Source organism: Caloenas nicobarica, chromosome 5 (assembly GCF_036013445.1).
Source record: "Caloenas nicobarica isolate bCalNic1 chromosome 5, bCalNic1.hap1, whole genome shotgun sequence".
NCBI classification, from domain to species: Eukaryota; Metazoa; Chordata; class Aves; order Columbiformes; family Columbidae; genus Caloenas; species Caloenas nicobarica.
The window spans coordinates 57635556-57651325 of NC_088249.1; the positions used below are offsets into that span (position 1 = coordinate 57635556).

At 38.3% G+C, this 15770-nt stretch overlaps 1 protein-coding gene across 2 annotated transcripts in view; it reads right to left on the bottom strand.

Annotated features, from left to right (window-relative positions):
- IRAG1 (inositol 1,4,5-triphosphate receptor associated 1) overlaps positions 1–6392 on the bottom strand; it is a 75096-nt gene extending 68704 nt beyond the window's left edge. Inside the window, exon 1 of one of the 2 annotated variants that reach the window (XM_065635260.1) lies at positions 6368–6392. The gene's annotated coding sequence lies outside the window, so the exon portion shown is untranslated. Of the gene's footprint in view, positions 1–6291; positions 6345–6367 lie in introns of those variants that run through there. The other variant, XM_065635259.1, reaches the window with a different exon arrangement.
- Between the last annotated feature and the right edge of the window lie 9378 nt (positions 6393–15770).

Here is a 15770-nt window from a genome sequence, read left to right on the forward strand (position 1 = left end):
ATTGTGATGCTACAGGGAGGAAATCTACAGAGTCTGATGCACTCTGTATTTTGATTTTCACACTTGATATCATGGGACCAGAGGAATTTAGGGAAAGGTCAACATTTTCAGCAACTTATCTGGCAGAGAAACGAGAACTTGCTCAAAGTATTGAACTCTGTGTCATATAAGTCATGAAGAAGCAACTGAATTAAGCAGGGATCCAACTGTTGCTTTTCGCACAGCAACTTGGGGATTTGTACAGTTACGCCACATTTTGCCCACAGGGCACCTGGAACTATGTGGCAACTCCATCCTCTAATATATTGAGCATCTTTATCATGTTCTCAGTCCCACAATCTCCCTGTCCCAGAAAGGGCTGGTATTGCCCTATGGTAATTTGCACATCATTTTTGAGATTTTTATTGCTATGGCAACTGAGTGTAGGCATTTAAACATAGCAACAGACTTTTTATAGCACTTTCTTGGATGTCAAAATGGCATGCTGTTTTATTTTCTAAGCAGATGATCAGAAGATAAGTACACAAGATGAATGTACAGTGCCCACCTTCAAAAGGAAGAAAAAACCTCCCAATTTCAGTCTCTGAATCATATAAGCAGACAGATAAATGTAACACATATTGTGAGTTTAAAGGATCTTGTTCTGAGAGAGTGTATCACTAACTACTACCTGAAAACAAGAATAGGTGAAAAATGGATTTGTGCCCAATTTTGTAAAAAGATACGCAAGAAATTTTCAAAGTCATACTTTGAAGGGAAAAAACTTCTCATCAACTCTGATCTTTACCTCTGAAGCAACAGAAAGAGGGAAGTTGTCTTCATATTAAGTGAAGCAAGATTTTCAGGAGTGATCATAATCCACTGATACAAACCCTTAGTTCACACGCATGGGCAAAGCTCTGCACATTCCAAACACAACAACAGCGATTTACAATAAATTAGTTTGACCTGCTATGTTGTTTGAGAAAATACAGGTCATCATTTTTGTAATATAGTATAGTATTTTTCTCTCAGTCCTTTGAGTTCTGTGTCATTTCTACAAGTGATCAGTGAAAAACACCACTTGGTGTTTAATGTAATTTCTGAGTACATTCCCAGACAAGGAAATACCAAGCAGCAACAGGACAGATTTCCTGGGGGATCTTTAGGTATTATTCACCTTTCTGTTATGGTTATATGTCAGCTTTGTATAGAGTAGGATGGTTGATGTTTGCCATTTTACAAAAAAAACCCCACAACATTTAAAATCTGTTAAACAGGAAATGTCAAAGATTTTAAAAAATTAATCCAACAGGAAATGTCGAGAGTTTCTTACAAGCGTACAAGATTGTTAATATTCCAGTGAGTCTGTTCCACTAGCACACAATATATGAGTTTGGAAGGGACGTTTTAATGCTGTGTTTCATGCAGGAGAGATTTCAAACAGGTCCCAAAAGCTCAGTACACAGATGGAAAAAAAAAAAAAGAAAAAAAAAGTTTTACATGTTGAGGTTTTAGAATATATCCCCAAAATTCTTCCACTCTGTCCCTCACATATATTTTTACTTAGGTCAGTAAATAAACACAGCACAGTTTAAGTCTTCCAATCTTGCTTGAAGTATCAAAGATACTTGAGAATGCTGATACATCTGCTTGGTTTTCTACAGACTGCTCCCCTGGCTACTGCACTTACTAAAACCAGCTTTTAGAGTGATGCTGATAATTATACCTATCAAGGAACAGGAATGATAAGTTTATTAACTGCAAAAGCCTTCAGGGAAGTCAAGATGATAGGCACTATACTTGCACAGGGAACTAAGCACAATATTTACATTTGCTTACAAGATATTTCCAGTCTGAGATGATGTGCAGAACATCAACTTGACTTGGCACCTCCTCCTGGGGCAAACTCCACCCTCCATCGCAACTAGGCCCCTAATGATATTGTGCTATTTTCACGAGCCCAGAGGTCAGTCATGTTCATTCACTATTGGAAAAGAAAAATATGGGAAATGCAGTGGCTGAAACAGTGAGGCGTGTGTGCATTTTTATACATTATTAGATTACTTCCCTTCCTCTCTGCAAACCCTCGTTCAGCTTCTGGTTAAATACTTTGTTTTTCATTTTTCTGTTTAGCAGTTAGAGCACAGTTCGGCACAACTTCAGGAGTTTTAACGTGAAATGTTAACCCACATTTCACACTTTATTATATTCTACTACCTGCACACGTACACCTCCTTCTAAAAAGGTCTTTGTAGAGACACTTCAGAGAAACTAGGGGAACATTTGAAACTGAAATAGTGGGGTTTTCTTTTCCAATATTTCAGAAACAGGTTTCATCCTACAGATCCTACCATTTGTTAGTGCATTTCTCTAATTCCAAAATAAGATGGGCAAAAATAGACCTGCTGCTCCTAGTCAAATTCTCCTAGATTTCAGACTCATTTCCTGCTAACTAACATAGCCTTTACCTTTGTGATATTCACTAACAGCCTCAACTGGCACCACTGAAGTCAACGGAAACTTTGCTGATGATTTCAAAAGCAAAGGCTCAGAGCCAAATTCCCCATGTATAACTTCAGCATTACAAAACATTCTGCAGAATTATATAAACATCAATAATTTTAGTCTGAAGGCAAGCCCCTAGCCCAAAGCAACTGCTCTACTTGACTCAGCAGCACAGAATTTCTACCACATATCCATTCCCAGGATGAAAAACCTCCCAACTGGTAAAAAAAAAAGTGTGCAACTCCTACATAAAATGCTTCCCCCTTGTTCCCCCCACCCCCATTTATTATATCAATTTTCAACTCCTTTGCTCTTTGCAGAAATTGCAGGAACTAGCCCAGTGGAGCCCATTTGATAGCCATGAGACAGCAGCTCTGTTTGGACAATCACCAAGATAAGTGTATTTGCATGTAAATTAGGGGACAGCACAGTGATTGTGAAGTTTAACTTTGTATCACGACAAAACACAACAGAATATGCTTTAGAATTAGCTGAGGAAAGAAACTTTCAGGTTTGCATACACACTTGACATACATTAGCTGTCAAGTTTGCATGTTTCCCTCCCTGCCCCTCTCATCCCGAGCAATGCATGTTAGCTTTAAAAACATAATCATATTCTACTGGCCTTACTTGTCCAAACCCACAGGTGATCATATCTACAATATTACAGGTCCCCGATGACTTTTGATACCTAAAGAGTTTGGGTTTTGCACATTTCAAGGGCAGGTAAGAGTTGTAGTAGATGGTAAGCTATTCTTGATTTCAGCTATTAGTTGGGGAGGGGTGGTGGTCATTGTTTTTGTTTTTTATTTCTTTCAGATACTTACTACATTTGGTAATTCCCAAGTAAAACCCAACTTCTCAAATTATTTTTCAGACTGTAAAATTAATGATAGACACATTGAAATAAACAAAAGTAAAGAAAAATACAGAAAAAAGCCCATTACATCTACCTACTGAAGAGAATTCAAACCAGGGATGCTGTTAGAGCCCAAGCTCTCCAATAAAACCTGAGGCTACAAATCCACTTGCTCTAAAGTATCAAATCCCTCTCTCCTTTTCAGAATTCCTAGGACCTACTTTCCAGGGAGGGAAACTGAATTACTATTTCAAAGTGCTACCATAACAGTCCCAGTCTTAGTTCTCCATAACATAACACTACATAAGTACATAGGCAATAATTCATGTCTTAGTCACTGGTTTATAAGCTTACAAAGATCCATCACCCACTCAGATTTCCTTCCTGTCAGTGATACTGAGATCCAAAACATCTCTTTGACCCACTTTTCAAAAGAAGTACAAGTGAAGGACACATCACAAGGAAATTCTTCTGCTTAGTTTACAGGAGGCTGCAAGTTAGGACAGAAAAAAGATCTCTTTCTGCCTACAAATCTCCCAGACCTTTAAATAGCCCACAAACCTTGAGATAGCAAGGATTTTCTTTCCCCTTCCACTCAGAAGCCATTTGATGCTTCCTTTTCCTGGATTTATACACTTCTTTAAGAACAGCAAATAGATGAGGCAAGAGAATCTATGACATATAAGGAACATAAACATACAACTATTGAAATGAGAAGCTTTCACATCTGTCTCTTTTCAGTACCAACTCCCTATACCTCAGTTGCCATACTCCACCTTATCCAGCTTTTCAAAAAGTGGTTTGACACTGTACTGTCACTAAAAGCTGTCAGAAGGCAGACTGATCCAAAGGAGGATGGAAGAACCTGGTGCTAAAACTGGAACTATGAGTCTGTCTGCTAGATTATTCTTCCACTGCTTGGGTCCCAGATAAGTAGGACTATAGTTATTAAAACTGGCTCAAACATACAAAAACAAAGGAGGTAGGTAGGTATACAGATTTCATGTCTGCAGCCAATTTAGAGCTTAATCCAGGGCAATGTAAAGCAGATGGATTTACATAACTTAAACAAATTGATAATCCTAGGTACTTTATCATAGCACCGATGTTAACATGCAGTTTTCACTACATATAAACGAGCAACCTGTACGTCTTGTATTAAATTACAATTGTTGTCACCTTAACATCCTTGCTATGATAAACTTACACTTAGGCACTATATTATATATTCTCAGTTACAAAATAAAAAGTTTGATATTTTGCAGCATTTCAGCTATTATAAATATATACTTAGTTCAGACATGGAGGAGATAGACACAGATTAGATACTCCAGTCCATACACAAATTTAAAAACTACTTATTAAAACTTAAACACCTTCTAAATATAACCTAAAGTTGCACATCCTTGCACAAGTTGAAGGAGAGCATGTAACATCATAAGTACAGTAACAAATACAAGAGCAGCAAATCAGAACTAGGACCTTTGAAGGCTAGAAAATACAAGAATATTAAAAGAGCAAGGACTCTCTAGCATTCAGCATTTAATATATTGGACTGTTTCTTAATTTCCACTATTAACTCTAATAAACTTAGATTTCTGTGTATTGTATCGTTAGATTATTAAGCTCCAAGTTTGGCATAATTGTTGATTTGGGATGTAATTGTTGATTTAAAAATGAAGGTCAGCTAGGAGATTAACCTAAAAGTACTAAGCTGTTCACTAATGATAGTCCAGAGAAAAATAAAAGGAAAATTAATTACAAGTTTTGCAACCGGATCCGAAATGTTTTAACAAGGAATATTCATTTGTCACATTCTCTTGAAGCTGGATGAAGTGACCTTTTGTTAAAGTATACACAATGCCTACCATATCAAATATAAATGTAGTAACTGTTAGCACTTGCAGGAACACTGTCTATGCTCAGAACTCTAAATTTAGCCAATCTTTGCACAGCATAAGCTAAAAACTACTGTCTAATCACTCTGTAAAGATGGAAATCTGCTGCTGATTGCAGAGAATTTTTCACCAGATGAAGCCATGCTATATACAATTTGAAAAGATAACTCACCAAGACAAGTTGTTACTAATATGAGTTAGTAACAAACCTGAGTCTTCAATTTCAGCTATCATTTCCTTGTACTGACCTCATTCTTTCATGTTGTTTACATACTGCTCTCTGAAAAAAAGAGCTTAACATACACATTAGCAAGACAAAAAAAAAAAAAAAAGTCTTTTAATTTGCCAAGAAAATAAAATGCACTTCAGTGCAGAGTACCTATGAAATACCACAGATAAAACTGAAGACTGAAATATCTGGAAATGTAAATACTGTGATTTTTCCATACTGAAGCAAACGTGCTTTAACACTTGAAGGTTTGGTGTTCGGTTTTGTTTTTTTTTTTTTCCTGTACAGCATTCCAGTTAGATACAACTTCATGGTATTAATTTACATCTAATAGGATTAAAACCAAACACATATTGCATAAATAAATGGTTCCAGAAATGCTTTTTTTAAAAGATAGTTTCCAGGCACATGTAGGTAATCCATCAAAATTAACAACTCCAGCACTGTTAAAAGCAAGCATGAGGGAAGGAAAATCATACAATTAAAAGAACGAAGAAAGATGATATATCTCTATAACACATCTCACTGCTAACTAAGACTCTCTAATGGTTAGCACAATACAGATAACAGTATCTGTGAGTCAGGTTGCCTTGAATTACTGACTACGTACCTTTATTAATCAAGTCTCAGTATAATTAACACAGCTTTTTCTTTTTTCATTCCTGTATATGCCCAAACAGCACATAAGAACTAGGTTTCATCAACTACACCCACTTTTTAAGCAGCTAAAATCTGAAGAAGAGGTAGAATTTGAAGGGGGTAGAGGGAAGAGGTGGAAAGAACCAACTATTCAGTATCACAACAAGAAGATACTGTACCTTTAAGGAGGAAATATGGTTCCGTTCTGTTTCACAGCTGAAAAAGAGCTTATATTCGGTTATAGAGATTACTTACCTAAAACTTCGGTTATTTCTCTTTTTCCCCTCAGGCCAGCCTCTCTTTCACTCTTGGGAGCTTTTACCATTTAAGGTCAATGTTACATCTGGCTCTAGTAACTAAAGCTGAGGCAATTTTTAACTCAGAGATCCAACAGGCTGTCTAACATTAGAATGAGAGTTTAAATATAAAGTAACTCTTCAGAAAGCCTCTTTCTTGCCTCAGAGAATTACAGAATTACAGGGTTTCCTATTCTGGCATACGTACTCTGAGTACAACATGATGCAGACATCCCATTAGCATTCTTCAAGTTCACCACATATAAGGCTCCACTTACTCATTTTGGATTAAAATGGGCAAGTAGGAAGAACAGATGAAATAGTTTACATCGTGTTATGTTAACCCTTAGAATTTTTTACTGAAACAGCTGCTACTATTTTTCATTCCCCCTCCACACGCACTTTGTTTGGTCAGAAGGAGTCTAAATTAGAAAGCAAATATAAGGCATGTGAACTTTTAAAGAACATTGGCTTCAGTCCAGTCATGGGCTCTGCTCTCCACTTGCAGAGTATGAATAATTCCCATTGAAGTCCACAGAAGTTGTTTGAATCCCATGAGAGAATGTAACTACAAATAGGACATGAAGAGGGAAAAGAAACCCAAAACATTTACCACACTATAGTCAGGTACATAGAGGAGAATCACATGCATGTGACTCAGAGCTGCCAGCTCCGAAACAGACAGATCTTACTCCAGTCCTTTAGCCAATTCAGATTATTTGTAAGTATTATAATTACATCCACAGATCCTAAGAGTTCTGCTTAGGTGCTGTAAAGCTATTAAATATAAACAAGCCAAAACCCTGTTTGAAAAACCTTTCACAATTCAAGTAGAGATAAGAGAGCTGAGGGTGGGAAGTGTCAAAAAATTACACCAGAATAGATGTAAAATTACTAGGGAGTGAGATAGGAGAGGACATATTAGGGCTGCTTTAAGAGAATGGAGCAAATAATGATATTAAATTAAATTTCTTTTGATAATGGCTAATAAGAGCAGCAAGGCAGGAATGGATCAGACAAATGAAAGTAAGGATTTGATTATTTGACTTGTCAAGCATGCTCCATAGGGGGGTTGATGCAAGGAAACATGAAGATGCTTGTATGAGAAGTGGGCAAAGATGAGTTGATTGCAACATAGCACAGTCCCTATAAAATATGGAAAGAAGAGGCTGGGCACCTCATTTCTGCTATATCAGGTTTGAGCTGACCTTAGGAAGTCTATTATTCTACATTTAAGATGTTCTTCATCCCCAAAAATCAACATAGTACAAAAAGTTCTGGAAAACCTTCTCTAACATCGGCATTTAACCTTGATCCCAAGATCATGGGAGTAGCTAGATGTTTCAAAAAACATTTCAAGTTTTAATGTCTTGTTCACTTACAGTCCTTTGCACCATTACTGGCTCTCTGACATGACATTTTAACATATTTCCTCTCATCTTCTTGAATTACTGTTTTATTACCCAGAACCTCAAATTCCAAAATATTCTCTTGTGGCTCAGTGTGGTTACAGTCTTTCCATCCAGTTATCTGCAACTACAGAAGTCTTGCCATTTTTAAATTTTATTTTCTCAGAATTTCTAGGCCTGAAGTGTCAAACGTTTCGTTTGTATGTAATAGAAGTGTTTCTCTTAAATCTGCGTGCACCTCTTGCATGGTAATGACTGCTTTGAACCCAGTCTGGGACAGAACATGCTGCTCACTGCCTTTTAGCACTACCATCCTCTGGGAAATAAAACTTTTTGATTAAGTTGCTTGTTTATTACTCAAGCATTCCATAACTGCTGTTGGCCCAATTTAGCCAAAATTTGTTTAAGTAGTGGAGGTCTCAAAATATTTTCAAGTTCCTAGAAACTTCATGAAGTCAGTCGCTTGTAAAGGAGATTTAAGCTACTGCCCCTGCTATGGGATAAATCTATAGCGATAGTTTCAATTTCATTTTGTTTGGCCCATCCACTTGCTTCACACAAACATGACCCTACCTAAAGAGCAGTCTTTAGGTAGCATTTGGGGGACACAGAAGGACCCTGGAGATACTCATAAGAAGGAGAAAAAGATGCTTCCATCAGTCTTCAGCTCCTGAAACCACCTGTATATTTTTGTATCCTACACCATGCTCAATGCTTTGGCAGATGCTTTGCCCAGGGATTTGTTTAACGTGAATAATCTCTGGCCAAACGCAGGTGAAACCTGATAGCTAAAAACCTAAGGTTTTGAACGAGGGAATCTCAGCATCTAAAAATCAATTATTTAACTAGATTGTTAAAACTGTATGAAAGAGGCATAGTAACACACATCACATAAGAAACATTTTTCATAGGGCGTTTTTGTTTGTTTGTTATGGTTTTGTTTTTAAGATCTGGTGATACCAGCTTCTTTTAAAACATTCTAATACAGCTCACTGGCCACATACAGTAGCAGCTCACACCCCCCTTTTACTTTTGCCTTTGAAGACCTGAACACGAACACTAGAAACCTGGTCATACTGAAATAACTGAGAGTTCTGCCTCAAGGGCTGAAGTACAAATAAGATTTCATGCAGAAACTTCATTTTTGGGGTGCAACCATTTTCAAATGCAAACTTTGAGCAACAGCAGACAAGTGATCTTGCTACACTCATTTTTTGGCTTTAATTGGGTAGTCTGGGAGATAAGTTCTTCTTTGTACTCAAAAGGCTCATTTGGGTAGAAAGAGTTGTAGGTGTTTTCATTTGAGCTTTTGATGGTCTCAAGATAAAGCTGTAAAACCTCCACCATATGTATAGAGCAATGCCTAGAAAAGAATTATGTAAAAGAGAACTCCCATATTATTTTGAAGAATTTATGCTTCATGACTTTAAAATACATTGTATTAAAAATGTTGCTTACTATCCTTTCTGCCCATACATAATTGCCATCCATGTGACAAAAAAGAAGCATGCCACAGCTGACAAAATGTAAATGGCAAGATATGATTATATGCGTCTTCTTTATTCAGTGACTAAAGTATAAAGATTATTAATTAGGCTAAAATTTGCAGCGGAAGTCAATATTTGCACTTAAAACTGCAGTTCTATTACATGATTTTTCATATTTCATTTTTAAAACTTCCCCAAAGTATTTTTATCAGTTAAGACTTCTGTCCTACCACATCTAGAGTGCATTTCTGTCAATCTCAGGTCCACCTCACAAATGCCAATGAGCACTGTCAATTTTGTTCACTGAATCAATTGTACTGGCCATTCTCACTGTCTAATTTCTCCTCAGCTGTATGGAAAAACTAGTTAACTGACTTCAGGTTTATGCCCAAGATTTCCTGTGTGTCTTCATTTTCTTGCACAGAATTTTTTTGCTGATTTAAATCACAGAATCACAGAATGTTAGGGATTGGAAGGGACCTCAAAAGATCATCTAGTGCAATCCCCCTGCCAGAGCAGGAACACCCAGATGAGATGAGGAAGGTGTCCAGGCAGGTTTTGAATGTCTCCAGAGAAGGAGACTCCACAACCTCCCTGGGCAGCCTGTTCCAGTGTCTGTTACCCTCACTGAGAAGAAGTTTCTTCTCAAATTTAAGTGGAACCTCTTGTGTTCCAGTTTGAACCCATTGTCCCTTGTCTTACCATTGGTTGTCACTGAGAAGAGCCTGGCTCCATCCTCGTGACACTCACCCTTTACATATTTATAAACATTCATGAGGTCACCCCTCAGTCTCCTCTTCTCCAAACTAAAGAGACCCAGCTCCCTCAGCCTTTCCTCATAAGGGAGATGCTCCACTCCGTCATCTTTGTTGCCCTGCACTGGACTCTCTCCAGCAGTTCCCTGTCCTTCTGGAACTGAGGGTCTCAGAACTGGACACAATATTCCGAATGCAATCTCACCAGGGCCGAGTAGAGGGGCAAGAGAACCTCTCTCGACCTACTAACCACCCCCCTTCTAATACACCCCAGGATGCCATTGGCCTTCCTGGCCACAAGAGCACAGTGCTGGCTCATGGTCATCCTGCTGTTCACCAGGACCCCCAGGTCCCTTTCCCCTACGCTGCTCTCTAACAGGTCGTTCCCCAACTTATACTGGAGCCTGGGGTTGTTCCTGCCCAGATGCAAGACTCTACACTTGCTCTTCTTATATTTTATTAAATTTTTTCCCCGTCCAACTCTCCAGTCTGTCCAGGTCTCGCTGGATGGCAGCACAGCCTTCTGGCGTGTCAGCCACCCCTCCCAGCTTGGTGTCATCAGCAAACTTGCTGACAGTGCACTCAATTCCCCCGTCCAAGTCATTGATGAATATATTGAATAATACTGGCCCCAGTACTGACTCTTGAGGGACTCCACTAATACAGGTCTCCAACTAGACTCTGCCCCATTGACCACGACTCTCTGGCTTCTTTCCTTCAGCCAGTTCACAGTCCACCTCACTACCCAATCGTCTATCAGATTTGTGTTTTCTGTGGGTTTTCTGGCTTGTACGTTGCTACTGCTATAGTGCAAGAAGTGCACAGGAGTGAAGTCATCTTCTCTTACATGTTGGCATCCATCATGCAGATCTCATGTATGCAACTCTAACACTGTGTAGTAATCTTATCTGCCAGCTTCATCCAGACAGGAGAAAACAAACAAACAATACCAAAACAAAACAAAAACCAAAAAAGTACAGGTCTGGTAAGTAAATACCATACAAAAAATATACAAGCCAAGACATGCAATAAACTCTCCACATCTGGGACTCACTCATCCTGCTGAATACTGAACCCCAATTGGAATCTAGAATACTTGAACGAAAATGGATGCTGGTTCAACAGGATGGAATTAGTCAGCATTCACTCTGCCAGTCAGCTGAGCAGCTACGCTAGATTATTTATGCAAAATGTAAGAAAACTTTGTGGTACTTTTAATCATGTTTATGCAGCAACTTTTCTAGATGAGTCTTCTGAAAGGCAGGAGTTTTGCTTCCAATTTCTACAGCAAAACTGAAGCACTTCGCATAAATCAGAAATGTCAAGTTAAAAGAATATGCAATTGCAGAATAAAAAAAGGGCCTGCAGAACAAGTTAAGGGGACATATGCTAGATCCCAGTCATCTTAAAGAAAAATTTATATTGACAATATAGATAATGTTTGCTTCGAGGTCATACAGATGATCCTGTGAACTAGTCCATGTTACGTGGAAAGATTTGAGACTTTAGAAAGAAGTACTCAAAGTGCTTGCAAAAAACCTACTAGTTAAGCCATAACAAGTATTTATTTATAAAGCTAACATTTTTCTCAGTCTCAAAATAGTCAGCTAATAATCTCTACATGAGAAACAGAGTCCAAGAAACAAAATGTCAACCTATTTACTAGCATTCATTGCCAGACAATCAATAAAATGATTCAAACTGACAAACAGTTTAAATGGCCAAGTCTTTCTGGACATGTTACACACAGCATTTACAGAAACCATTATATTTTCATTTCCCATATTCATGTAGTTTTTTTTCCTCCTCCCTTTAAGAAAGTGGTTTTTAAAAACGAAGTTCCAATAAAAGCACCATATTAAGATGTTTATAATAGTTAAAGGGTAAGCAAAACAGTATCGGAAATTTAAACCTCTGTGGGCAAGGAAGTTGTTCTGTTTCTATGCTCTTAAAATCTGCCCTGCCAAAAAGGTAAATGTATTGAATATTTTTTAGCATACACAAAGACTTCTGAGATCATTGAGACATTTAACTTAGTCTAATTAACCGTTTTCTGAGGTTCAGCTTTCATTTCTGCTAATAGTGATCAAAACCTTAGCATGTATACAAGTAATGTATTCAATACATTGTTAAGTTATTGTCCTGTGTTCTATGGAAAAACCTTTTGGGAAGACAATCCAAATGAAAAAAACTGCTCTCACACTATTGATATTTAAAACAAAAAAAGTTTCTCAGTCAAAGAAAATATTCCAGAAGACTTGACACAATCATGACGAGAGGGTGAATAATTACCCATAGAGAACACCTCCCATCAGAGAACATTTTCTGTTTTGATTTTGGGGGTGAGGAGGTGAGGGGTTGAAAAGGGATCTACAACAGAAGGATTCCAGGAGAAGAGGAGGGATTAAGTTTTACAATGAGGTTTCTGGGTATTTTTTAGAATCCTGAAGAGGTTAATACTCACTGTGACTAAGCTCCATCTTACCTTGTCTGTGAGAAGTTAGGCAGAAGAATTAGAAGAAAAAAATTCCAAAGGATGACAGGCTTCTCATTCCACGTGGATGTACGTACATATAACACCCTACTACTGAACTCTAAAGTACAATTGAAGGAGACTAGTACTGCACATTAATGGAGGTCAAAATAGTAAAGTTATGCTTCTTCCTGAATTTAGTATTCATACTGAAGTTTGAACTTCCTGTCACGGAATCATTTTGGTTGGAAAAGACCCTCAGAATCACCAAGTCCAACAGCTAAGCTGGCTCTGCCAATAAACCATGTCCCTAAGAACCTCATCTACACGTCTTTTAAACCCCTCCAGGGATGGTGACTCAACCGCTTCCCTAGGCAGCCTATTCCAATGCCTGACAACCCTTTCAGTGAATAATTTTTTCCTAATATCCAATCTAAATCTCCCCTGGTGCAACTCGAGGCCATTTTGTCTTGCCCTATCACTTGCTACTTGGGAGAAGAGACCAACACTCTCCATGCTACAATCGCCTTTCAGGTAGTTGTAGACAGTGATAAGGTCTCCCCTCAGCCTCCTTTTCTCCAGGCTAAAAAGCCCCAGTTCCCTCAGCTGCTCCTCACCAGACTTGTGCTCCAGGCCCCTCACCAGCTCCCTTCCCTTCTCTGAACTCTCTCCAGCACCTCAATGCGTTTCCTGCAGTGAGGAGCCCAAAACTGAACACAGGATTCGAGGTGCAGCCTCACCAGTGCTGAGTACCAGCTGCCCTGGTCCAGCTGGCCACACTATTCCTGATACAAGCCAGGATGCTGTTGGCCTTTTTGGCCACCTGGGCACACTGCTGGCTCATGTTCAGCCAGCTATAGACCAACACCCCCAGATCCTTTTCTGCCAGGCAGCTTTCCAGCCACTCTTCCCCGAGCCTGTAGCGTTCATGGGGTTGTTGTGACCCAAGGGCAGGACCTGGCACTTGGCCTTGTTCAACATCATACAACTGGCCTCAGCCCTCAGCCCTCTGTATGGCCTTCCTGCCCTCCAGCAGATCAACACTCCCACCCAACTTGGTGTCATCTGCAAATTTACTGAGGGTGCAACTGATTCTCTTGTCCAGATCACTGATAAATATATTAAACATATTCCAGGCCATATTCCCACCTAAGAAAAGGGAAATTAAAATATTGCAAGATACTTTAATCAATAGAAATAAAAGCATGACTTTTGAGTTTTCTTAGGAAAAGTACATAAGACTCATTTTTTAGGCTTTAAGCTGACATTCCTTTGCTGAATTAATCCTAAATAATAATTCTTAATCACACATGAAACTTTATATCAGCATATATCCTACTTATATTGATCCAAAATGCTTACAGACTCAATTAACAGCCTTAGGTTTTAAGAATTAGTTGCAGAGTGAAGAGTACATTTACCACATGGTAACAATAAACTTATCAGGAAGTAACGTGGGCAGCTTTTATCAGGGACACAGTAAGTGATCTCAGTTCCTACAGCAGAAAGTAAAAATAAGCACAAACCATGAGCAGAGACTGAGTTTGCTTAATACTTGTGTTAAATGCTGGAATTTTACTCTTTGTCATTTATTCTAAAGTTGTCAAGCAGCACTTTGGCAGTTTCAGAATACAACATTAATTGGTTGTGCATAGTCAGTATCACCATATGTATGTACATAGCTAAATGTTTGTCTCAAAGAAGCACTGCAAGGGGAAAGCTGGGATTAACAGAATCATTTATTCTACTTTTTCCTAGCTTCACATAGAAGCAGCTGTTGGGCACAGGACTGGTGCCTCATTCTTTGCCAACATTTAAAAGGATGCATTTCCAGTGAAAATTTTTGCCAGATCACCCTTAAAGCACATTGTATTTCCATCATGCCTCTAGAACTGCCTGAGTGACAGTTTTATAACTTGTTGCAAAGATATACCAGAATCAACATGAGACTCTAAAGTATCTTTTCTCTGCCTGCTTCTTTCCACATTCCCCTTTTCATCCTTCCATCTGATCTGTATCTTTTTCACCTCAAATCTAAAACCTAATACCACCTCTCTACATTTCTTCCTGTACTTCATTCTGATAACAATTTCCTGGTGGGTGTTTCCTAATGAGCAACTAGGTGACCTGGTTTTCTGTACATTCTCTTCCTACGATTCTCTTCAAGGTGAATGTTCTAGTTTTAAAAGACAAGTGTTGTTGTTCAAAAACACTAACAGAATCAATTTGGGGCTTCTTGTTCAAGTTATGAGCAAGATTTTTTGTTTTTCAGAGACATATTCATCATACACAGAATTATAAAAAATAACGTTTATCTATTATTTTAAGAGAAATGTTAAACCTCTAACAGCATGAAAATGAAAAACAAAAAATCTGATAAGTAGACACCCTAATCTATATTTAAATACATATATATATAATAATCAATGTTAGCTTATGATAAACTGAACTTCCACAAAACAAGAGACTGACATGTTTTTACTAGGAAATGCATATTCAGAGTTGGATCATCTCAGATTGCAATAAGGCAATGAAACATTCATCACTGTCAGGTTTTCATCACCACACCAAGTGGTTCTGCTTTTTGAGGTAGCATTTGCTTTATTTGAAACATACAATCTCCACCCATAACTGCTTCAGACCTTTCTTTTACCTACTATCCCATAACAGAACGCCTCCCCCAACAAATTCAATGCAAAACCAAAACAACTCTGATATTATTTAGAGGTACCTACCTGAAGAAAGGGAACAGACAAATAATAAGGGATACTGAGAATCCAGTAACTTTGATAAGATATGGTGATCTAGAACTGAAAGAGTTTACCTACTATTAAGCATATTAATTAGCTTTGAGTCCAACCATTTTATATTCTGAAGCTGCAACTGTAGTAGAAGTTTAGTAAGCAAAAAATTTACAAGTGTGATATATAACTGTGCCAACAATACACCCATGTATATAAATTTAAGATTGGTGTTGTATCTGGGAGTGCCACAGTACCATGCTTTGAAGTGGATGTTGTAGTATAAGGTACCAATATTACGAGATGCACAGTACTCCTGCAGGTCCCAGGCTGGTAACAAGCTCGCATTACCTCCTTCTCCCTCCAGTAGCACTGGAACAGATCAATAATAGAGATCAAACAGGGCAGGCTGAAAGCCACTGCACTCTGTACAGAGTGTACAGAGAACATGAGAACATCTGGGCTTTTACTAGGACAAGAAAAGATGGCAGCAGCTT